At 34.9% G+C, this 26,807-nt stretch overlaps 1 long non-coding RNA gene across 1 annotated transcript; it reads right to left on the reverse strand.

The window, feature by feature from the left end:
- Positions 1-8,278: 8,278 nt before the first annotated feature.
- LOC149134197 (uncharacterized) lies at positions 8,279-14,610 on the reverse strand. Its single transcript, XR_016242990.1, has 3 exons — positions 14,548-14,610; positions 10,225-10,289; positions 8,279-8,408 (listed from the first exon to the last, which is right to left on the reverse strand). It is a non-coding gene; the product is annotated as an uncharacterized LOC149134197 (long non-coding RNA).
- Positions 14,611-26,807: the final 12,197 nt, after the last annotated feature.

The raw sequence follows: 26,807 nt of genomic DNA on the forward strand, positions 1-26,807 counted from the left end.
TTTACCTAATGCTATTCTTATACTACCATATGCATTAATATATCCACTAATTGTTCCACCTATATCTCTCACACCATGAACTCTAACATACTCCTCAACATTCTGAAGAGATCTGCCAAACCATTTGGCACATTGAAACGTACGTAAATGACTCATTATATAATCTCCACATAATTAAATCAATGGCTAGCTAGCCCAGTTGAATTGCTTCTTCTTGTGTTTGTTTCTCCATTCTCCACATAACTATATATATATATATATATATATATATATATATATATATATATATATATATATATATATATATATATATATATATATATATATATATATATATATATATATATTCTCTCTTATTCCTTTCTGTTGAAGAGCCTAGACTCGAAACGTTCAGGACTTTCTTTCATTTTTCCGAGCGTCAAACAAATACACCTGCTTGTTATTTATACACCTGTCTTTGTCTTCTGTTTTCTATACATTTCAACTATATATATATATATATATATATATATATATATATATATATATATATATATATATATATATATATATATATATATATATATATATATATATATATATATATATATATATAAATATGTATATATGTATATATGTATGTATGTATGTATGTATGTATATATATGTATATTGATAGAAATGGTAAGACAACAAAAGAATGAAAGTGACCTCGATATTATGTAAATAGATGAATTTATCTGTAATTATCATATGTGACAATTATTCGGTAGCCATGATAAAACTCCGAGTTTTGGATGTCAGGGCGGAAACCCAAGCCGCCATCTTCAGTTATCTGGCCATCGAAAAAAAACGATAAACAAAGGGAAATTACTTGTGTGGTTGACCGTTATTACTCGCCTTACCCCTCTTGTTCTTCCTCTGTTACTACTACGTATCTCTTTTTTCCCCCTCGTATTTCCTCTTTTTCTTTTTTCCTCTCGTTGCTCACCATTCTTCTACTTCCTCCCTCTCTTTCTCCCTCTACCACTCTCTCTCTCTCTTCCCTTTACACCGGCATGGTCACATGCTTCCGGTCAATAATCCTTTCCTTCCTTGGCTTTCGCCAAGTAACACACGCCACCACTTTGTCTCTCTCGGTTCCGTGCCTCATCGCGTTCATACACACATAATTTTTCTCGTCTGGCCGTAAAGCCTTTTCTGTTTGTTTTCCTGTCTTGTTTTTTGTCCGCCACTACATTCCTCCATGGCTAGATTTAATTTGCGTATACAGATTTAATCTGCGATCCATGGGACGAGCCGTTTTAACGTTGCGTCCTGCCCGAAGCTCGTCGAAACGCCGGTGTTAAAACGTGGGTAGCTGATGAAGTAGAATGTTCTCTATGTGGCTCGTGTGTTCTCGTCTACGTTTGTTTGCAATGTCCTGTACCCAGATATGCACCTATACATACAGGTGGATGTCGGTATGCACATACCTGTACGTATATATGCATATACTCATTTACTTTTGTTTATATATATATATATATATATATATATATATATATACATGTATATATATATATATATATATATATATATATATATATATATATATATATATATATATATATATATATATATATATATATATATATACATGTATATATATGTATATATATATATATATATATATATATATATATATATATATACTTTTAGTCTTTTACTTGTCTCAATCTTTTGATTGTGGCCATGCTGGAACACCGCCTTTAGTCGAGCAAATCGACCCCATGACTTATTCTTTGTAAGCCTAATACTTATTCTAACGGTCTCTTTTGCCGAACCACTAAGTTATGTGGACGTAAACACACCAGCATCGGTTGTCAAGCGATGCTGGGGGACAAGCACAAGCATACACACAAGCACATATATATATGTATATACATATATACGACGGGCTTCTTTCAGTTTCCGTCTACCAAATCCACTCACAAGGCTTTGTCGGCCCGAGGCTATAGTAGAAGACACTTGCCCAAGGTGCCACGCAGTGGGAATATATATATATACATATAAACAAAATCTTACCTTTGCGTGATTTAAATGCTTGCGGGTGTCTAAAAGTGTCATAAACTGTCTGCCGTTGACAATACCTGATTTGTCACTTATTCCAATAGCATGGAAATTTAAAAAATTAGAATTTGGTACGTTTTCTTTCTTTACACTGTGAAGACAAAAGACATGTTGGAAAATAAATTTTGGTAATGCAACAAAACAAAGAATAATCATATTTTAAAATGAATGAAGTATAGTTTGCAGGAGAGAAGACTGCACTGGTTCAGATGTATAACACAAATGGAGCACGATATGCTTTACTTCTTAATTTAGTCAGTGAGGGAAGGGTAGTTCCCTTTATTTTTTAAGTTCAGTTCAGAAGAGACAAAAGGAAAAAAGTTATTTTCAAACTGGAGAACTACCATAAATGATTTAGAATAAAATCTTCTAAAGACAGCTGGCGGTGTTGTTAACTCTTTTGTGACCATATCTCTGTTCTTTTACACTGAATTTCATTCAATTAATTTTTAAAATAATGACAACTTTAGTAGAATCACTTTGCCAGTTTTGAGCTGGGATGTGAAACATAAATTAACAAAAAAATTTATGGAGACGTTTTAAAAAACAGTATCTAAGATCCAGGAATAGTTTCAGGTGGGGTGGGATGAGGGTGTTTAAGCAGAGTGAAAATTTTCTTCTACTTTACAAGAATGCAGAACGCAAAGAACCAACTGAGTCATCTGTTTGGGTACTGGGAGTTTGGCATGGGTAACTGGACACTCAGACTATTTTGCCGGCAGTACTTCTTGTCACGTCACACACACACACACACATACACACACACACACGCACACACACACACACACACACACACACACACACACACACACACACACACATTCGCAGGAGAAAATATGTTTTTATCAGTGCGGGGTAATGACTAGTAGCAATGTCTTGTGGTATTTAGTTGTGATTGAATTATCTTCCCCTTATAACAAATATTACATTTGCATTTTCTATCTTGTAGGATCCTTAAATTAAGAAGCAGACAAAATCCTGGGGTCAGTATAATCCCCTAAAAACACACTTAAAAGGGATGCTTCAGCACGGTCGTAATCCATTGGCAGAATCCAGTAAATGAAAGAAAAGAAAGAAATGTAACATCACATTTTTCTCAAATATATCCAACATTTTGAACAGGCCTAATCAAGCAGACCTGTGAACAAAGGCATGCCAGATGCGATATTCCCATTTTGTATGGCTATCTATATTATGCTAATATGTGCTTTTGTAATTCTTTTAAGATGGTAGAGTGTGATTTGAGGAAATCTTGTCTACAGCATCTTGCACGTTGCGGAAGTATGTATGAGTTTCTCAACACTTCAAACGTTAATAAAGCAATAGTGGCCATGTATTGTCACAACCAGCATGCTTGACTAGATAAAAAGAGAATAACGACATTCACAGCAATCTCAACTACGGGGATATTTTGCTTCAAATTGTAGCAGCTTACGATGGAGAGTTTACTTCAATTCCTAGCAACTTCAGAGAGAGTATAGTGGCAAATGGATCCACTATGCTCTCTTTGACGAGAGGTGTAACAGTAAAATCTCCCACAAATCACTTTACATTCTTAAGAAATAACGAAAAAAGCCACGCATTAGACAGTGTAGTCGTAGATATAAATAAAAAAAGATGGAATGGTCATTACTAGGAAACCTAGACATAGTTGAACGCGGATGATCTGTGTTTAAACAAACGCAACTCCCAACAAACTGAACAAAATATAACAATTACGATGCTGAACAGAGATAAGTACACCACCACCACCACCACCACCACCACCACCACCACCACCACCACTACTGTTACTGCTGCTGCTGCTGATGATGATGGAGCTAAGACTACTACTGCTACTGCTGCTATTACTATAGTAAACGAATACTTACAATGGGTCAAAGGAATGTACTTCACAGCCAAAGATTTTTTGGATCTCATTGTCAAAACTTGAGTCACCACCAATCCTGTTGAAATAAAGAAAGTCAGATACATATATATGTGTGTGTGTGTGAGAGTTGTGTGCATGTGTATGTGTGCATGTGAGAGAGAGAAAGAACGAGAAACAGAGAGAAAGAGAGATGGTGTCTCTGTCTTGGCCGTGCATGATCGTCGTAAACGAATATCACTGTCACAAGTGCGACTTTTCATTTTCGTTCTTCTGTGAAGAACTTCTTGGCCACGGGGCAATAGTACCTTACTGGAAAACAGCTAAGGACATCTGGCTGAGAAAATCTGCCTCAACGAATTCTGTCCGACACATGAATGTATGGCGACGTAGATGTTCTAAACATGAAGATGATTATGATGAAGCTGATGATATATATAAGTACATATGCATATACACCAGGCTTCTCTTAGGTTCAATCTACCAAATCAACTTACAAAACTTTCGCCCGTCTGGCGTTATAGGATGAGAAACTGGTCTTAAGTGCCGCAAAGTGCAACTGAACATGAAGGTGATAAAACAAATTTCTTAACCTTATATCCTCGAACGTGTCCATATATGTGTATGTGTTTCTTTGTAGACACATACATACATACATACATACATACATACATACATACATACATACATACATACATACATACATGCATGCGTGCATGCATGTATGTATGTATGTTTCTTTGTTTACACATACATACATACATGCAAACATATATACATACATGCATACATGGTGGTGGTTGTCTACTCCTTACACAGAGTTTTACCACCTCCTGCACCTACACCTTAGCCCCTTCATGGCGTCTGATGTGGCTTTTTAAATTAGACAATGTTTTGAAAAAACATCCACACAGATTGCACCTCTGATTTGTACTACCATTACCTGCAAGTAAGTTCTGCTCATTGTGGATCCTAACATGTCTTTTATGACCCCCATTGGATTTGCAAGCCCTCTGGCACACACCACATTCAAACGTGTGCACAGACATATAGTCAGAATAGCTGATTGAGGTTTGAGGCCAGGTGAGATTTGAGGCCAGCCAAAGACAGGTATGGTCTGTCACAGACTGTGCACAAAAAAAGGTCCTTGTAATTCACCTTCTCGATCATTACATTCTTCCTTAAATATCTCTTGATATGCATACATACATACATACATACATACATACATACATACATACATACATACATATATATATATATATATATATACATATATCACACACACACGTGTAGCCCTCACTGTTTCATTTACTGTCTTGTTCTCACTGTTATGTTCTTGTTAACACTTTCAGCCTCCGCAAAAAATTCCAAATTTGCTTTGCTGGAAGGACTGTTCCAACAAAGTCGCGTATTGTCCTTGCCTTCGAAACGCGAAGTAGATGGAACAGGGACAACTGACGAAGGGTTATACACTTTATGTTGCATGTCTCGTTTCTCTGTTTGGTTTTTTTTCGTTGTTCGAAAAAAGTTCCTTTTCTGTTTTCGTTTTTATATTTTCGTTTCTCATTGTGTTTAACGATTTTTTGTGATGTCCTGTACCCATATATGCATGTATGTATACATATAGATGTAGGTATGTACATATATGTATGGATATATGCATATATTTATATATTATTTATATTATATATATATATATATATATATATATATATATATATATATATATATACATACGTATATCACAGACATATAGGAAATATATATATACACGAACGCGTGTACAAACATATTTGGTTGACGTTACATGTATTATTTAATAACAGTTTTACTCAACTCCATAAAACTTAGTTTCGTACGACGTACAACGCAGCTACATCGATACGTATCTGGAGGTCGAAAAACAAGACGCGACAGACTCATAATGGTTTCGAGATATTAGGCCTGTATTTATAAACTCAGGTCACCTAACAGTATTGTTCAGGATACGACAATCTCTGAATTGTACGTGATGCATTCAACAATTCCAGATTAGACTCATTAACACCCGAGGAAAAAGTATCCGGACTGTTGCCATAGTAACGAAGCTAAAGCACGTAGAATAAAGCCGCTTGCCACAGATTGATCGTGTAGTCTGCTGTGCATGCGCACTAAATTTTAACGTTCTAGCTTACTTTCGCTGTTTACAGCAGTGGTTGGAAAGGTGTGCAACGTGATTGTCTCATTGACCATAACGGACTAAATTCTGCATCAAAATTTGCAATTTGAGAAAAGCTTGGCGAAAGAAGTAAGGAGGCATCATATGTCTTTCATTGATGACAACCACTAAAACCATTACAGTTGTAGGAAATATTGTATGTATAACACTTGGAGATTCAGAAGGATCTGCACATAGCCATCTGTCATTTCTTCTGTTAACTTTTTGATCTTGGTCGATTTTTTTTCAACTTCATGAACTTCTTAGAATGGTAATCAATGGTCTGTTGAACTTACTCGACAAATTCAGGTGTTCTAATAATTACAAAGCATTTAGAATGCTTTTTATGCTTTAATACTAGTGATACATTTCCGTCTTCAGTCTCTAGCTCCTTAAAAGTTTATAGACAAAAAATCTGATAATTTTTAAAATTCGCGATATTTCTAAATCGCTATGTCCAGCTTTTTATAACCACAATAACAGAATGCCTCTTCATTTCTTGAGTAAGCTGAGGGTCTACCATTATAATTTTCTGAAACAAAGATTATACGGAGTTAACAAAACATGCGGCAATGACCCCCAAATAAATATGTCCACAAATAACTTACGCACCATATATATATATACAGCTGAATTACGTACTTAAGTTGAAGCACCAAGTCAGAGCGGTGTTTTCCGTACAACTTAAAATAAAGTGAATAAAATCAAAATAAGCAACAGGATATCAAGATGTGATGCAGTACGACCGTTTCAAGCGGCTCCATTTAATTGAATAATGCAATCATTACAGGAATTTAAATGCAGGGCTATCCTCGGCTGCATTAATCTGTTGGACACATTAATATAATTTTACTCAAATTCTCTAATTGAGCAAGAAGAGGGGAGGACTCCATGTTGCTACTAATGTAGTTAAGAATATACTACACATCGAAGAACTGTATGAAGTTTGTTAGGGTCATAACTTGTAAAGGATTGAGGGTCATTTACAATTTATTAATCGTTTTATCAATTACCAAGTCTAAGGCTAGAGAACAGCGTCTGTTTAGAATGGAAGACAGGAGTGAGTTGACAGTTTATAGTTGGGTATGGTCATAAATATTGTCAGGATCTTAGGATTTGTATAAGTAATTGTCTATCAAAGAAGCTAGGTAGAGGAAGACCCCAAATCAAGATGTGAATTACCAGTTAAAAGGGCGAGACGTTAATAAAAGCTATGATGTTAATACAGAGGAAATTATCACGGGGTACTATGGATGATTGTATATAAACAATATTGTTATGTTGTATAAAGATAAAATTTAATATTACTAAAAATGATATTATAACCATATTTAACTATGTGCGCACAGAGTTCAATAGGTATATGTATCTGTGCACAACTTATTTTTACTGATTTTCTTCTGATTCTTAGCTTATAATTAATATAAAGATAATATGATTTATCGCCCCAGTATTCCATAAGAAAATACCCAGAGCAATCTTTATAGAAACCACCTAATAAGTAAATAATTAAGTACAGGAATGAATATTAAATTATTTCTATGTAATCTTCCCTTTCTAATTATGAAAATTAGTATATATACACGTTTTATCCATTCAGGTTATGATATCATGTTTAGTAATCTTAAATTTTATCTTTATACAACATAACAATATTGTTTATATACAATCATCCATAGTACCCCATGATAATTTCCTCTGTATTAACATCATAGGTTTTATTAGTGTTCTCTTGCCTTAGATTTAGTAGTTGATAAAAAAAAGACTAATAAATTAAAAATGAACCACAATCCTTTACAAACTATGACCCTAACAAACTTCATACAGTTCTTAGAAGTGCAGTATATTCTTAACTACGTTAGTAGCAACATGGGCTCGTTCCCTCTTGTTGCTCTATTAGAAGAATTGAGTAAAATTATATTAATGTATCCAACCGATTAAGAAGTCTATTTATTTATGCAGCTGAGGATAGCCCTGCATTTAAACTGATGTAATGATTGCATTATTCAATTAAATGGAGCCGCTTGAATCGGATGTACTATATAACCTCTTCATATATATATATATATATATGTATATATATATATATATGTATAGACACATATGTGTGTGAGTACATACCCAAATGAGTATACCAAGCAAGGCTTCATGGGATAATATTCATTATCCAAACAAACATACCATCCTCCGTCTCCACGAGAACCAATGCGCACTATCTTGTTTCACTTCACCTGAGTTTGGTTCATAAATCTGCAATAGTATTCAACAAATAAATTATTGATTTTTCTTTTACACAGACACAAGTACTTGATGTTTATAAAAGGCTGACAAGAGAAATGAAGTCAAACAACTGGGAATGAAAGGCTGCATTATTTACTTCACTCTGCGAAAGGTTATTTCTTGTTGCTCTACAACATTAAAGAGACTGACAGAGAACCACAGTAGAAACTATATCTAACATTTCCTCAAAGACAATAAAATCTGTTCTGGCCACGGTGTTTTACATCAAATTACACCAAAATCAATTTTGCTTTCGATATTTTAAAGGTTGATAAAATATAGCATCATTCCTCTACAACAGACTGGAAGAATTTCAGATTGTTAGATGAGATGCTTTGTGAGATTAATTTATGCTTTCTGCACTTTGAGTTCTTAGATGAAGTGGTTTAACACCACCATCATCTGGTTCTGGGATTTCTTAAGTGGAGTTAATTCTGTTACAAGCATTTTTTCCAGTTTTCCAATTTAAGAAAATTTACCCTCTTCTTTGCTAGCTTAGGTAGGAAGGTTTGACAGGTTCCAACAGATTCAAGGATTGTATAGTATTCCGATGTCTGCCTTTGCATGGTTTGTACAGTTGCATGCTCATCCTAATGTCTTTGAGGGAAAATTGGCTGCTGTATCCAGCAAGCCGAATGATCACGTGGATGTGTCTTCACTGAGTTGTCAGAATTGTTATTGATGCTATTGAGAAGTCCCGGCCAATTCTTTAGATCTATGGATTCGAGGTAACCAATAAATGACTAAAGCGTGAATAAATAAGACCACACATTCAAGACACTCATCTGGTTCTGTATGGTAGTGAAATATACATTATCATCGGATAGGTTTCCTTTGATTTGACTAAGGAGCTTCTGTATAATGGGTTGACTTGATAAATAAAACAGGAATATTCTTCCACACACAATTTCTTGACATGGGTCAGCAAACTTCAAGTCTTAAATCTAAGAAAACCATAACCTCAGTCGTCAGTTTGGTTTTAATGTCCACTATTTTATGCTCCCGTGAGTCAGGCAAATGGTTGATGTTGATATTATTTGGCTGGATGCCTTTACTTCCACCGACCTTTATCTGTATCCAAATAAGATAATATTACCCATCTCATGACTTGTTTATATGGGAGATTAGAAACTAAGGACATTGTATGCATGATGGTGGAATTTCTTTATATCTATTGCAAGACGTCAAAGCAAGGAGACAGTGACACACACATACATTCCAATTTCCATCGTTCAAGTCCATTCTACAATGATTTAGTTGGCCTACAGCTATAGTAGAAGACGCTGGCACATGTTGCCACATAATGAAACTCAAACCCAGAACATGCGGCTGGGAAACAAAAAAGCATTGCCACACAGCTATACCTTAAGATGCTATGGAAAAAAAATGATAAACACTGGGTTAATAACAAAGATAGGGATAAAGGAGAGAAAGAAGAAAATTTTCACGAGTTTAGAGTGCATAAGTTAAAATTAGGAAAAGCCAAGGACGCATTGGAAGAAGAAAACTTCAATGAGAAATCCATGGAAGTTTAAATTTTGGAAAACCTATCAAAACTTTACCAGCAAGAAAACAAAAGCAGCATTAGGAATCAACAGCTGCAAATTATTTAAATTATTGTAACAAAAATAAATAGATAAGAGAACAATCTTATCTTACTCGTGTTGGTCTCCGTATCATTAGCTTTAAAACACATAGAAAACAGCTGAATAGCATTGAAAGATTTTTTAATACTATAGTTAACAAGCAACAGCGTGCAAAAAATAGAGGTATGAAAGAATATTACCCATGGTATAAATCCTCAAGTTCTGAATCTGATTTTGTTTTCAACTCTTCTGGGGATGGCAAAACCTAAACAAAGTATGGAAGATAGACTTTAATAAAAGTATGTTTAAAGTGTTCTCAGTGGGCAGTAGTTAAGATTTTATTAGCTTTTACTTAAGAAGGCATTTATATATTTATGGTACGAAGTAAAAAATTTTTATTATATTAATGTGCTTGTGTGTATGTCTCTGCACGTCTGTATATAAACATTCATATGCACACACAAACACACACATATATATATATATGTGTGTGTGTAAAAAATCCGGATAGAAAAAATATAACTTTAATTCTTCAATTCACCACACAATGCCCACGATTGCTTCAGTTCTACCAACATATTTATATATAGAATATATTATTCAAATTTATATATACCAAAATACATGTTAATGTTTGCAAAGCGATCGAAAGTTAGTGTGAACTTGGAAAATATCTCCAGTGCACGAACGAATATAAAAAGAAAGTTAAGAAGAAATACAATGTTTTAGAAACAGTAGATTGCTATTCAACATTTGGTGACGTAGGTGGATAATGAAAGTTTAATATACAAAGATATAGATACTACAGTACGACACACACATTCTATGTCACGACAATTAGTTATTTATCAATCATATTTGCGAAATAGTTTTAGAAATATCATGTTTATTATATACCAAAGCAATTATAATCAACAATTGAAATATTTAAATGCCTTCCTAAATTTATGACATTTCATTGTGAATTTATTATTATAATTTAATAAAATTAATTTAGACGTAATTATATCATACATTTTTCTATGTCAAGATCACGTTTAGAATTGCCAATATGGTACTATCATGCGTAACGAATAATGGACAACTTTCAATCATAATTTGTGTTCCTATCATTTGATTTTCTAATGCATTTATTAATATTTGTAGAATTACCTTTTCTTCTATACTTAAATGAATGAGAATGATTATAAAAACTAAATTTCCAAATTAACCTATGTAATAATACTTGTGAACACCTCTTATTACCATACATTGATACATTATATTTTTCCTTAAACAAAAACACCGCCCATGGACATGTGTTGATGTTTCTTTGGTATTTATGATTATTTTTGACGTGTAAACGGAAAACCGAGAAGAAAAAACAATGTGTGTATGCATAGACGACATGTATAGATATGGAAGAATTTGTAATTAAAATTTAAAATTTAAAATTAAAAAATAAAAATTTTGCAGTTTACATTGTCTCGTACATATTGATATGGCTATGGATATGAAGGAAACTATATATATATATATATATATATATATATATATATATATATATATATATATATATATATATATATATATATATATATATATATATATATATATACAAACTCCATATAAAAACAGTTTTGGGTTCTTTGAGATGGTTTACATTAAAACATTGTTTTCTTTCATTGGTTTCGGATTCTTAATTCCTGTTTCGTAATCGTTTTAGATTTGCTCTATCTTCGCAGCAGCTTACTGTCAAATGTCCATGCTGCTTGCTATTCTTTGCGGTATTCTATTATTATTATTATTATTATTATTATTATTATTATTATTATTATTATTATTATTATTATTATTATTATTATTATTCGGATCGTTTTACATTAATAAATAGAGATTTCTGATTCTGGTGTGTTGTTATAGGATATCATAATCATATTAAAGCGTTGGATACAGACTTGCGTATATGTGAATGTGTGTATATGTATATGTGTATATCTATCTACACACACACACACACACACACACACACACACATATATACATATATCTATCTATCTATTTATATATATATATATATGTGTGTGAGAAAGTTTGTATGTGAAAGCACGTGGTTGGATGTATAAAAGATAATCAGAGTGAATAAACTACAGAAGGCTTGTGTTACATGGTTAAAGTATATATTTAAATTATGTCAGAAAAATGTTAGAAAAATGTTAGAAAAATGTTATAAAATCTTTTTGGTATATAAACATTGTATTTTGAGAAATAACCGGTTTCGTGTTGTCTTTTCGACACAATGAAGTAGAGAAATTTGAAAAGACAATACGAAATCGGTTATTTCTCAAAATACAATGTTTATATACCAAAAAGATTTTATAACATTTTTCTAACATTTTTCTGACATAATTTAAATATATACTTTAACCATGTAACACAAGCCTTCTGTGGTTTTTTCACTCTTATTATCTTTTATATATATATATATATATATATATATATATATATATATATATATATGTGTGTGTGTGTGTGTGTGTGTGTGTGTGTGTGTGTGTGTGTGTGTGTGTGAGTGAGAGAGGAAGAAAGATAGAGAGAGAGAGAGAGAGAGAGAGAGAGAGAGAGGGGGAGAGAGAAAGAGAGAGAGAAAGATAGAGGGAGAGAACAAAGTTATTTTATTCCACAAGTGTAGAAATATAGGACAAATAGAAGCTAAAAATGCACTGAGAATTGCTAAAATATTTTTTTATTATTCTATTTAAAGATTTAACCTGTTTCACAGTTGACGCTGATTTTCAACATGTTGAAATAGAAAGACGAGGCTAATGTCGCAGCTGTCGTGCTTCAGACTAGTGTTTGAAGCCCACCTTATTTCTATAGGGACTTCATGGTTCAAATTTGTATATGTTTTGAAAGGGACTTGACTGGTAGAGGATAGTCAAATAACTAGTCTTAGAATTTTTGTAGCTTCCCCACAACTTCAGAGTGTTAGTATCAAGTGACAATGCTAGGTCTCATAAGATAAGATTGATACGGTTGACTGAACGTGTCTACGTGTCTAGTGACAGTACAAAACAATCAATACTCTGAATGCTTTCTGTCAAGCGTTTGTAGAGAATGAACACGAGATCAAATTTAGAACAACGCTTTTGACTTCGATGATAACATTTACAAACAAATATCTGAGACTGCGGTGGCGACAAAAGTTGTTCCGACTTACGCCAAATTAGTCATGGCCTACATGTAGATTCTGATATATGAACAATCGAAAATAAAATATGGCTTCAACTTCCACTAATATCTACTAGAAAACTGGAAACGTTACCTAGATGACTTATGGCCACATACATTTGAACAGCTTATAGATTTCAAAACCATAATTAACTGCATAAATAATAATATCAATTTCACTATGGAATACTGTAAAAGCCAACTACCTTTCTTGTATATACTAAACATCGAAAGAGATTAAAGCATCTATATAGACATAGACATTCACTACAAACAAACATTTTCTAAACAATACCTATTGTTCTACTCATACCATCCGAAAGAGACAAAGAATAATATTCCCTTAGAATCTGCACAGTTTTCTCGGACACTGAAACTAGCAATAAAAGACTCCAGGAACTAAAACAAATACTACTTAAAAGATAATATTCATCAATGTTAATTGACAACGAAATAGAAGGAGCCAACGCAATAAATATCCAAGAACTACGGAAAACGTAAAACGCTCCGGATACATCCAATATTCTAACCTTTATTACAACACAACCCAATAATCACAGAAGTTAACAATATCATCCACCAAAACATCTTACTTCTCACATAAGACCCAAGAATGAAACAAGCATTCGAAACACACAACATAATCAAAAGTAAAAGACAATCAAAGTCCCACAAGATGTTTCTCATCAACGCTAAATTACCTTCTACAAGTCCCACACAAACACTCAAAATGTTCCCCCTCCCCAATTGCGTGACTTGCATCAACCTTATTGAAGACACAACATACAAATTTAAACCAGGTCAAATTTTTTCCGTAAAAAGTCATTTTACCGTAACAAATATACCAATATGAGCCATGAGTACCCTATAAAAATAGAGCAAGCTCCAAACACTAGTCTAAAGCAAGACGGCTGCGACATAAGCCACGTCTTTCTATTGCTACATTTTGAAAGTCAGTGTAAATTGTAAAACCGGTTGAATCCTCAAGTAAATGAAATATTTTAACTATTCTCAGTGCATTTTCAAATACTACTTTTTCCTATATATATATGTGTTTGTGTGTGTGTGTGTGTGCATCTCTGTGTGTGCGTATATGCATACATGTATCTGCGTGTCTGTTTGTGTGCGTGTATATACACACGCACGCAAACTTACTTATTCACACACACACACGCACCTCACATTCTCACATACGCGCAGACACGCGCACACAAGGTCATATGTTCACAAACCACACTGATTCCATACCCAGACACCCTGACACCATCAATTTCCAGTGAAACCACGCAGTTAGAGAATCTCTTTTCACCTACCGGCAGCTGTGTTGAGCTTCCTGAACTTCTCTGTGCATTGGGATTCTCCTCCTTAGCCTGAAGGGACACAAAAACACATACACATAACTATATGCATATATATTATATATACGACAGACGACTTTCAGTTTCCCTCTACAAATTCCACTCACAAGGTTTCGGTCGATCCGAAGTTATAGCAGTGGGATCAAATCTGGAACCATGTGGTTAGGAAGTAAGTTCCTTACCAACCAGGCACACCATAGGCTATACATACATACATACATATATATACATACATACATATATATATATATATATATATATATATATATATATATATATATATATATATATATATATATATATATATATATATATATATATATATATATATATATATGTATATATATATGTATGTATATATGTATGTATATATTTATGTATATATATTCATATATGCATACATACATACATATATATATGTATATGTATATATATATATATATCTTTACATGAACAAATGCATATGTGTGTGTGACATTCAGCTGTGCAGGGCCACCCGCTCGAACGGTGATGCAAAAGGGCCGTGTCAGCGCATGCGCGTGACATCGTGATGATGTTAGACACCTCAGAAATTGAAATGGTCGGCACATTATACGAAGAATTTGAAAAGTTGACGGGAGCATCACATAACCCGGAAAACTCGGTGGGCTTGCAACTCGGCACCTGGAGAGGCAAATACATGCCATTCAACAGCATCGTTAGGCGCTGAACAGATGGACAGATAAAGTTGCTTGGAGTTTGGGTTGGACCACACCTCCAGGTGGATAAAAATTGGGATGAGGTGACGAGTAGGATAGCCAGCCAGTCTCACCTACAAATGGGATACGAGGAAGCTGTCACTGAAAAGTCGGGTGGAGATGGCGAATGCATACATCGCATCCGTCATCTACTACCACTTGACTGTCATGCACTGCCCCCATTCACGCCTCGCCAAGTTGGAGTGCCTCCGTTTCAAATATTGGCGGGGCGGACAGGTTCCATTGGGAAGGCGGTTCATCTTCTGCCAACACCCTCTACGTGGAGGGCTGGCCATGCATGGCTAATGATGCGCAGACATGCGCCGAGGCTGCGGTAACTTTAGATATTCTGCCTAAACTGTCAAGAGGTGTGGTCGCCGTTTGTCAAAAGAGACCTTTGTCCAGCTCGTCTCCTTGACTGAGCTGCAGTCCTGAGTCATGTCAAGAAGTGACCGAGCGAGGGTGACAGGCAACTGGAAAGTTTCCACGCACTCACTGTCCTCTACCAGTCGGTCAATGCGACCAGTGGAACATCCACTCTTGAGTTCTATAGAGGGCTAGAGGAGGGAAAGTGTGATGACACAAACAGAGACGCTAGGCGTCGACGAAGTCGAATTGACCAGTCTGTTCAGGAGGGCTTTCGAGCCGGGGACAATGGATAACTTCCAGAAATCCCTAGCTTGGCAGTGCTACTGGCAGGGCACTGTCGGTTCGAGATAAACTCTACAAGCACGGAAGTGCTGTCAGACGGACACTGCCTGAGATACGCGCAGAGCAACGAAACCGTTCTGTACGCACTCGTCCAGTGTCTTTGCATTACTGACTTGTGGGATTATGCTGAACTGCTGTTATCACATGAAGGACGGATCCGGCTATCGGCCGAGTCCATACCGAGGATTAATCTGCCGCTTTCCATTGGTCCAGAAGGGGAGGCCATTCTCCTCTGTCTGATAGCAGTAGTGAAAGAGGTTGTATAGTGGACCACGTTGAAAGGCCAAGCCCTCATCCACTTTTTTCAAATTTCACTTGGAAAGGAATATCAGGGGGGAGAGAGGGGTGCTGCCTCCCAGTACATTTGCTAAAAGGTGGGTGAAAGTAGCGAAAATGGCCCGTGTGAATGAACCTACTTCAATAATGCACCTGTAGGCTAATGAATTAGAGAGGGAAATTGATGATGCCACTGGTTATCTAAAAACAAAAACTACAGACAAGAATACTACGTTATGCTTAATAGATTACTAAAGAATAAAAGCTCCAGATAATAATTCTACGTAATGCTTAATAGAAACTTAGATACTTTACGTCGCAATAATTAATCACCTATCTATTTATTTAATGTAATAAACCCTTTGACAGGAATTAATCTTATTTTATAATAACTGAAGAATTATTATATTCATCACCATATACGACCACCGAGGATCTCAATGGATAATTAAAAAACAAAAATTACAGAAAATGCAACAAAATATCTATTTATTCATTATAATAAATTCTTACATAGGAACTAACCTAATATAACAATTGAAAAATTATTATAATTAATGATAATATATACAATTATTAATGAATACGCTATATGACTAAAGAATAAAATAACGGATAAGATAATTAAATACCTATGTATTTCAATATTATAATATTCTATAGGAATTAAGCTTATCTACTACATATGTGGAAAATCGGTGTGTGTTTGTTTGTGGCGTTGTTAGGTAACTCCTCCTACATCGTTTTATTGATTTTGATGAAACTTAACACATGAGTAGAACTCATGTCTGGAAACCTCGTGACATACTTAGATTGTTGAAAAAATCGATAATACGACCCCTGGAAGGGACCTTTATATCTACCTGATATAACTAATTTTTTAAACACCCAAGGGAAATAACCCGTAGCACCTACACAATATTTTTTTAATAACCCACACCACCAGCATTTACAGCTGTTAGTTTTTAGTGAAGCGATCAATATTTGATTCTCATGATCAGCGGACCTAATTCTGCATTTCACTACTTGCAGTTTTAAACTGCTAATCCTTATTATTGCACTTTCTTCATGCATGTACACTTTCAATGCCCATAGCTCCGATAATTCTGCATTTTTTCCAGTTAACGATTCCGATGACAGTATATCAATTTTGATTCCAGAACGTATTTATTAAGTGTGTTCCAATACAATGAACTCATACTTTGAATGCTTAAAATTCTTCAAAAATGAAACCAAACTTCCACACCGTATTCAATTGTGACATCCTGTATCACGTACACTTATTTTACAAATCATAAAATTTATTACTTATTTACAGTTCATACAACATTTTCATGAAACTAATTGAGCCATCGAATTTAGAAATATTTTACAGGTTTCATTGTATATGTTCGATTATTTCAATATTGATTTTTTGTGTGTCCAATTTCTAATTTTTGCAGACAATATCACTTTTATACTTTACTTGACACGTGGAGTAGAACTCATATCTGGAAACCTCGTGACATACTTAGATTCTTGAAAAAAATCGATAATAGGGCCCCTCCAATGGATCCTTCTATCTATTACACATTAATAAAATTCTATTTAAACAACTCAAGGGAAATAACCCATACTGCCTGCAGTTTTTAGCGAAACGATCTATATTTGATTCTCACGATCAGCCGATCTAATTCTGCATTTCACTACCCAGTTTTGAACTGCTAAACACTATTATTGCACTTCCTAGATTTGAATCATAAACCTTAAAGAATTAATTCCTACATTTCTATACATACATATTTTTTCGAATGCCCATTACTCCGATAATTCTACATTTTTACAGTTACACTATTTCCATGAGAGTAGATAATTTTTTTTATATTCTACAACATATTTTTAGTGGCTTAGCTAAGCAGAATAATGTCTTTGCTATTTGACCCTTCTAACCTCATCTAGGCCACTAGGGGCTGGAATGGAGATAACAGATCTCCAACAAAACCATTAGTCCTCAACAATATGTCTATCATTCTGGCTGTTTTTTCGACAGTTATAAAAACAAGAAATACGTAAGGTAAAGGCAGTTACTGAAAGCGACCATCAGTGAGTCTGAACGTTATTATCACACTCTCTTCATTTCCTTCTTAAACATTAAACACTACATTCATATATTTAAATACATATATACTACATTTACATATTACGTTTACTAAATTAGCCTTCATAAAGTTCACTTTCAAATGCCACGACGAGTCAGAGTACTTTCTCCAACAATCTCTACCTCCTCCAGCAGACAGATTTTTGTACTTTTTCGCGACGGATAATACACCTTTGTAGCAGTTATAACGAAATTGTTTTCTTATACCAGAGTAATAAGGCGTTTCAACAGAACATCTTTAATTCCGGGAATTACCGGGTACACCAGTTAGTTATACAATAATTAACAAAAAATTCTATAAGTAATAATATATACAATTCTTGATTACATCGGCAGATAATTAGAAATAAAAATTATAGATTAGAATTCTATGTTATGATTAATCGAAACTTAAATATTAAAAGAAAGCTACAATTAATTACTCATTATATTAAGCACTTTAATAGAAATTAAACTTATATAATAATAAAATAAAAGTTTATTATAATTACTAATTGAAATATTTGAATATCTTTTTCAATTTAAGGCTACGTCTTAAAGTTAAGTATCCAATAAAATTCAATAAAATTTATCTAGACGTAATCAGGAAATATAATACTTCGAGGCAAAGTAGATTTACCAATATTATACGATGGTGCATCTCTAATAGTGGACTGCTTTAAATTATATTTAATATTGTTATCCTTTAAATTCCAAATGCCTTTACTAATATTAATAGAATCTAGTCTACTGATCATGCCACGCTGGCGGAGAGGGTTGTATGTCGTTAACCACCTGGAAAAGATATTTCAAGAAGCTGAAATGTAGTAACATAGTTCCGTATGGAACAGCCATGTTGAAATGGCAACCAATATTACGCTATATTGAATTTTTATTGAATATGTTGGTGAATGTATAGTACATTATAATCTTGAAAATTTTAAAACGAACTGGAAATTCAGTTTAATATATCTATAAATCAATTTCAATATTTTTATCAATATCTGTTACTGTCAAAAAGGTTTTGTTATGAAAATCAGGTGATTGTATTCAATACCATAGCTTCATTAATATCGTTTGTGTTGCTCTTTACAAGAGAGCATGTGTGAAATAGACACATAGCTGGATCTATAAGATGACACGTATCAATATTACCATAGTAATTAACAACACATAGTAATATCAATATGTCTTTATAGTGAAAGTTTGTATTGGTTTATCTGAAACTTTCATTGCAATGCTTGATATATAAAAAAGGAGTAAAATCCCGACCAAACAAAGAAATACTATCACAAGTGGGACAGCTATTCCTAAAGTCTGCTTTCTCAGCTTGCAGTTGTGGGTGCATTTTTAAGTTTGACAAAAAGTATATTTACAAATGTTCACTACCTTATAAAAACTATATCAGCTGAGCAAATGACCTCTAAATTCACTAAAAACACTGTATCTGTGCGCTTGTGTTTGTGTGTGTGTGCGCGTGTGTGTGTGTGCGTGTGTGTGTGCGTGTATGTGTATGTGTGTGCGTGCGTCTGTGTGTGTGTGTGTGTGTGTGTGTGTGTGTGTGTGCGTGTGAGTGTGTGTGTCTGCAGTCCGTCTCCTCCATCACAGCTTTTTGGATCCAGACGAAACCATTACGACGGAGAAGTACTGTCAGCAAATGGATGAAACGCATAAGGAACTCCGGCAACAATAGCCAGCATTGTTCAATAGAAAAGGACCCATTCTTCTGCATGAACACGCTGTGCCACACGTTGCATTACTGACCCTCCCTACAGAAGTTGAACGATGTGGGTGCATTTCTAAGTTTGACAAAAAGTATTGTTACCAATGTTCACTACCTTATAAAAACTATATCAGCTGAGCAAATGACCTCTGAATGCATTAAAAACACTGTATCTGTGCGCTTGTGTGTGTGTCTTTGTGTTTGTGTGTGTGTGTATCTGTGTGCGTATGTGTGTGTGTGTTTGTATGTGCTTGTGTGTGCGCGCACGCGCGTGTTTGTAATAAAGAATTAATTACATTTTGCTGAAAGCTTAGTAAAACGAGATGCGCATAAGTACAACGGAAAAATGGCTACTCACAAAGACTTACCTGGACATTTACAGTATAAATCCTTAAAATACCGAAGTAGACAAGACAGACGGTTACTATTAGTGCAACAAATGTAAAACAACTCCGTTGCCTAGGTTTATTCATTTTATGATCAGGAAAATATTGAGTTTTATAACGTTGGAGAAAAGTATAGTCCGATCGTCTTTACCATCCGATTATAATATTGGGAATAATTTTTACTGAGTCTAATATATAAAATTAGCACAAAATTTCTATTATTCGACATAAATTTTTGTCCTATTCTTCTGCTGCAAGTTAATATTACCTTACTAATTGTCTGTCTTCTACGAGGAATAGGCACTGATTAGCAACTGAAAACTAGTTCGATGGCAAAATACGTATATGTTTATACTAATCGACAATCGATATATGACATGCGTAGTGGCTGAGTTAGTGTAGTAATTAATTGATTCTACCTGCTATAAATTTTACAAATATAACATTATTAGATATACCGATTTTATATATTAAACACTTTTCTGGCAACTGGTACAAAAAAATTGATGAGTTGTACTGATAGTATATGTCGTTAACCATCCATAATATATGAGGCTGTCAAGAAACTTCTTGCGGAATTATAATTTTGGTTTTTAATTATATATTTTCAAATTAATTTTCGTTAAATTACTTTGACTTTATATATTATTTTAGAGCCCGTTTTTCGCTCTATCTAGTCGTGTTACTTTTTCTTTTTGAATAATTAGACAATTGTTTCTGGAACGTTGAATACAACATGGACAAAAATCAAATTTGCGCAATTTTCTTATTCCAGTTCAAGCTAGGCCGAAAAGCTGCTGAAACAGCTCGTGATATCAACGATGCGTTTGGCCCAGGAACCACTAATGAAGGGACAGAACAATGGTAGCTCAAGAAATTTTGTAGTGGTGAGGAGAGTTTTAAAAATATTAAGCGTAGTCGTCGGCCATCGTATGTTGACAACGATCAACTAAGAGCATATGTCGAAGCCGTTAAACTCACAACTGTTTGGGAATTTGCTTCTGAATTAATGGTATCGTATACGACAATTTCCAACCGCTTGAAAGAGATTGGAAAAACAAAAATACTTCAGAAATTGGTGCCACACAAAATGGGTGGCATGCGATAAAAAGTGGATTCTTTACGACCGGATTGTGACATGCGATAAAAAGTGGATTCTTTACGACAGCCGGCGACACTCAGCTCAGGGGTTGGACGGTGACGAAGCTCCAGGGCACTTCCCGATGCCAAAGTTGTACCAAAAGTAGGTCATGGTGACTGATTGGTGGTCTGCGGCCGGTATCATCCATCACAGCTTTTTGGATCAAGACGAAACCATTACGGCGAAGTACTCTCAGCAAATGGATGAAATGCATAAGGAACTCCGGCAACAACAACCAGCATTAATCAATAGAAAAGGACCCATTCTTCTCCACGACAACGCTCGTCCACACGTCTCACAACTGACCCTGCAGACGTCGAACGATTTGGGCTACGAAACTGTCATCCGCCAAACTCACCAGACCTCTCGCCTACCGACAACCACTTTTTCAAGCATGTAGACAACTTCCTGCGTAAGAAATACTTAAGAAACAAGACGATACCAAATACGCCTTCGACGACTTCATCGCTACCAGAACGCGAGATTTTTACGCTACTGGCATAGATAAACATGCTGCGCGTTGGCAAATGTGTGTTGATTCTGATGGTGTTCATTTCAATAAATAACGTTTGGTTTCAGCCGATATATGTGCATCTGAATTTAAAGGTTAAAAACCGCAAGAACTTCCTTGGCTACATTATAGTACAAAATATGTTAAACCATTTTATAAAACAATATTTTCCCTATAATTCATTTATTTACACACACACACACGCACACACGCACTCTCGCGCGCATATATATATATATATATATATATATATACTCACACATATATATATACATATACGCAAGATATTGACATAAAGCTGCAGCACTTAATGACAATCGCACATGACGTATGCAGTAAGTTTGTTCCAGAGAGAATGCCAAATCAACATAAAAATATAATTCCCAGGGATGGTTCTAAATGGGCCACTAAATGATAACAAACGATTCTATCTCAAACGTACGTTGCTTCAGATCGAAAACGATTTCAAACACTCTCATGAAACGATAAGGGTAGAAAAAGAAGCCAGGGCTGTCGAAAATATTAAGACAAATCGTAAAGCCTTCTGTAGATAAGCAAAGGTGTTATCTTCGGTACAGTACAATAGAGGGCCACTGTTCGAAGAGAATATGTCTCCGACTGCAGACCCTTAAAGGTCCAGTGAAATACTGAAAGTGCAATATAAGAGTGTTTTCAACACTCCATTAGAGAACTTGCAAGTGACTCTGCCTGATGAGTTCTTCGGCGCTATAGTTTTGCACGAAGAAATAACAATTATTGATGGCAACATAATAGAGAAAACCGATGTAATATGATCAGTTGATGAAATGAGATCAAACTCAGCCACAGGCTAAAGAAATCCAAAGGGTCTCTATCAAGACTGCTTCATATTTTCTTCCAGATATTCCTTGAAACTGTGAGACTTACCAAAATGTCCATTCCATAAAGGAGTTAGCAGTGCAGATGCTAAAATTTATAGACCTGTAACTCTAAATTCCCATGTCAGCAAAGTCATGGAATGCTTTGTCAGGAGGAGACTAATTGCGTTCCTTAATGTTAATGACATGCTTCCAGATATCCAGCATGTGTTCCGTTCTGGATTAATCTACCCTAGACAGCTTTCGCAGTATTATGAATGAGTGTTGAAACAATTAAGGAATCACTCAAACGTGAATGTGATATATCTCAATTTGACCAAGGCCTTTGATAAGGTCGATCATTGTATGATATGTTACAAACCACGGACACTCGGCACAGCCGAAAAACTGAGAGAGTAGTTGCATCATTTCTTAAAATACAGAAATCAGGCTGTGGCCGCCAATAGAACCCTCTCCGAGGAGACAGTAGTGGAGAGGGTATTGCATCAGGTAATTGTATTTAGACCACTGCTGTTTATGGTGGTTCTTTCAGAAATGCCACCAGTTACACATACTGTCACAGATACTAGCTTTGCCGATGACACAGAAGTAGTATAAGCAGTCAAGGAACCTTCTAATGCTAATCTTCTACACAAAGACCTAGATGCCATATATAAATTCAAATTATTGCAGCTAAATTCCAAGCCCTTCGCTGCCATCCCTACGCTACCAAGTAATTGTCGTTTCCTTTACGTCTTTCTTCTACTATTTTAGTCTTATTTATCCTGGGTGTTAACTTCACCGTTAAAGATGTATTATTATTTGGGACCAAGATCGTTTTTATAGAATATTAATTACTCAACTTCTTACTCATTCTCTCGCTGCTTATTCTATTTAGATCCACCATTTTCCGTTTCCACATTCTAGTTTTATTTTATTAAGCGTTTTGTAATTTACTTTATGCATGTAATATTCTAGGTTATACGATGTCGCGTACGCTGAGTTCACTTGTAGAAAATATTTTGTTATATTTACTCGATCTACAAAAATGTTTGTCCAATGCGGTGAAGAATTCCCGTCTCATCCTACATTTTATTTGCAATCCGAGATTGGTTCAAACCGGATAATTTCATCACTTTTTATTTTTCCATTTCTTTTAATATACCTATTTGGTTTGTAATTATATGTTATTTCTGTTTCTACTGTATGGCTGTTCTTTCTATCTGCATTTATCTGTCCCTTCCCTTGTATCCTCCCATTCTACATTATGCCTCGTATTTGATTCCTAATTTCCTTAGTGTCGGTTTTGCGTTTTCCTATTTCAGTCACTCTCTCGTTCGTTGTTCTTTTGAGGGGTTCTTTACACCTCAATTATTCCTAATATACCCTCCTTTGTAATATTCTTTTAAAATCTCGAACGGGATATTGATGTAGCGCTGTCCTATTTTGTGCGTATTTTATTTTATCCTTATATCCCGCCATTGTTTTCCTTGAATATCATTCCGTCAGCGGATAGTCCGGATATACGGTCTGACACACTTTTTGGTATACTTCTCAGCATAGGCTCAGGGTTATTGGATCCCGCTTCTCACATATTAAGCTTTCATTTTGTTTATGAAAAGGCTCGAATTTCTCTTCCTTGAGGTTAAGTTTCATGTCTAGGAAAATTTTTCTTACACCTTTCCATTTTTACGTTGCTACTTCCTCTCAATATAAACAGTGCATCGTCCCTATTTAACCCCCACCTACCAAATTCTGGAACCATGATTCTAACTGGGACAGTAAATATTTTCTAACTATATCTGTTATTTGTGCCGAATCACTTGATCTCATTGATATGTCAGAACATACTTCTCAATCCGATCGAACACAGTTGCTTTCATATTCTATTATGATACACCAAGCTGCTAATATTACACCTATTTCCTCTCTAGTTAGGTCGGAGTTACATTTCGCGAATAAAAGCGCATTGATCAAAACCACTGGATTCATTGAGGGGCAATAGTTCGATATATAATGATAATTCAATAATTTGCCTTCAGTGCTCCCGTCTGTTTGGTATTGGTATGTCCTTCAATGGTACATCTAAGTTTATTCTTTCCATCCTGCAGTATCTATTTACAGCGACTTTTATCCCTGCATTCGATGTATAAAGTCTAATATATCCTTTAAGTTCATTTTTGTGGAAAGTTCTATGCTATTTATTTCTACTACCGCTTATCATTCCCAGATTCTAGAGTAATTTTATGGGATGGTTATAGGGTAGGTTGAATATTGTAATAACAAGAACGTTTAGGAGGAAATCCAGAAACCCTCTAATGCATTGCTACGTACGTTCCCACAAATCGCAAGTATTTCATGTGTATTCCCCATCGATGGTATATTACACATATAATATACGATATCCATGGACTTTAAGGAGAATATTAATAGATGTATTCGTTTTTTAATATTTTCAGGCAAAATATTGCATTAGTATTCTGGCTGTATTGAATGTTTAGCTAAGGAATATTTACAAATTTGCATCAATTAGAAGGTTCTCAAAGCTCGCCACCCCTCACAGCGTATATATAATGAAATTAAAACAAAGAAAATCATGAACCGTTTTTTTTACTTCTCCTCTTATATTATTAATTTTTTTCTCTCTTTCTTTTCTCCTATCCACATACGCCCACTTGCACAGGTCTAAATAGAAAGTAAACTACTACATACATCCTTCCTCCAATATTGTTTATATTCTATCTCCGCGGTAACTGCCTGAAAAATTTTAAAAAACGCATACATCTATTAATATTCTCCTTAAAGTCCATGGATATTGTATATTATATGTGTAATATACTATCGATGGGGAAAGCACATGAAATACTTGCGACTTGTGGGAACGTAAGTAGCAATGCATTAGAGGTTTTCTGGATTTTCTCCTAAAAGTACTTGTTATTACTATATTCAACCTACCCTATAGGGGTACTACTCTCTCGGTGTTTCGGCTGTGCCGAGTGTCCGTGGTTTGTAACATATACTATGATTGACCTTATCAAAGGCCTTGGTCAAATTGAGATATATCGCATTCATGTTTGAGTGATTCCTTAATTGTTTCAACACTCATTCACAATACTGCGAAAGCTGTGTAGGGCAGATTAATCCAGAACGGAACACATGCTGGATATCTGGAAGCATGTCATTAACATTAAGGAACGCAATTGGTCTCCTCCTGACAAAGCATTCCATGACTTTGCTAACATGGGTATTTAGAGTTACAGGTCTATAAATTTTAGCATCTGCACTGCTAACTCCTTTATGGAATGGACATTTTGGTAAGTCTCCCAGTTTCAAGGAATATCTGGAAGAAAATATGAAGCAGTCTTGATAGAGACCCTTTGGATTTCTTTAGCCTGTGGCTGAGTTTGATCTCATTTCATCAACTGATCAAATTACATCGGTTTTCTCTATTATGTTGCCATCAATAATTGTTATTTCTTCGTGCAAAACTATAGTGCCGAAGAACTCATCAGGCAGAGTCACTTGCAAGTTCTCTATTGGAGTGTTGAAAACACTCTTGTATTGCACTTTCAGTATTTCACTGGACCTTTAAGGGTCTGCAGTCGGAGACATATTCTCTTCGAACAGTGGCCCTCTATTGTACTGTACCGAAGATAACACCTTTGCTTATCTACAGAAAGCTTTACGATTTGTCTTAATATTTTCGACAGCCCTGGCTTCTTTTTCTACCCTTATCGTTTCATGAGAGTGTTTGAAATCGTTTTCGATCTGAAGCAAT

The sequence above is a fragment of the Octopus bimaculoides genome, chromosome 9 (genome assembly GCF_046866305.1).
Source record: "Octopus bimaculoides isolate indiv1 chromosome 9, ASM4686630v1, whole genome shotgun sequence".
Lineage (NCBI taxonomy): Eukaryota > Metazoa > Mollusca > Cephalopoda > Octopoda > Octopodidae > Octopus > Octopus bimaculoides.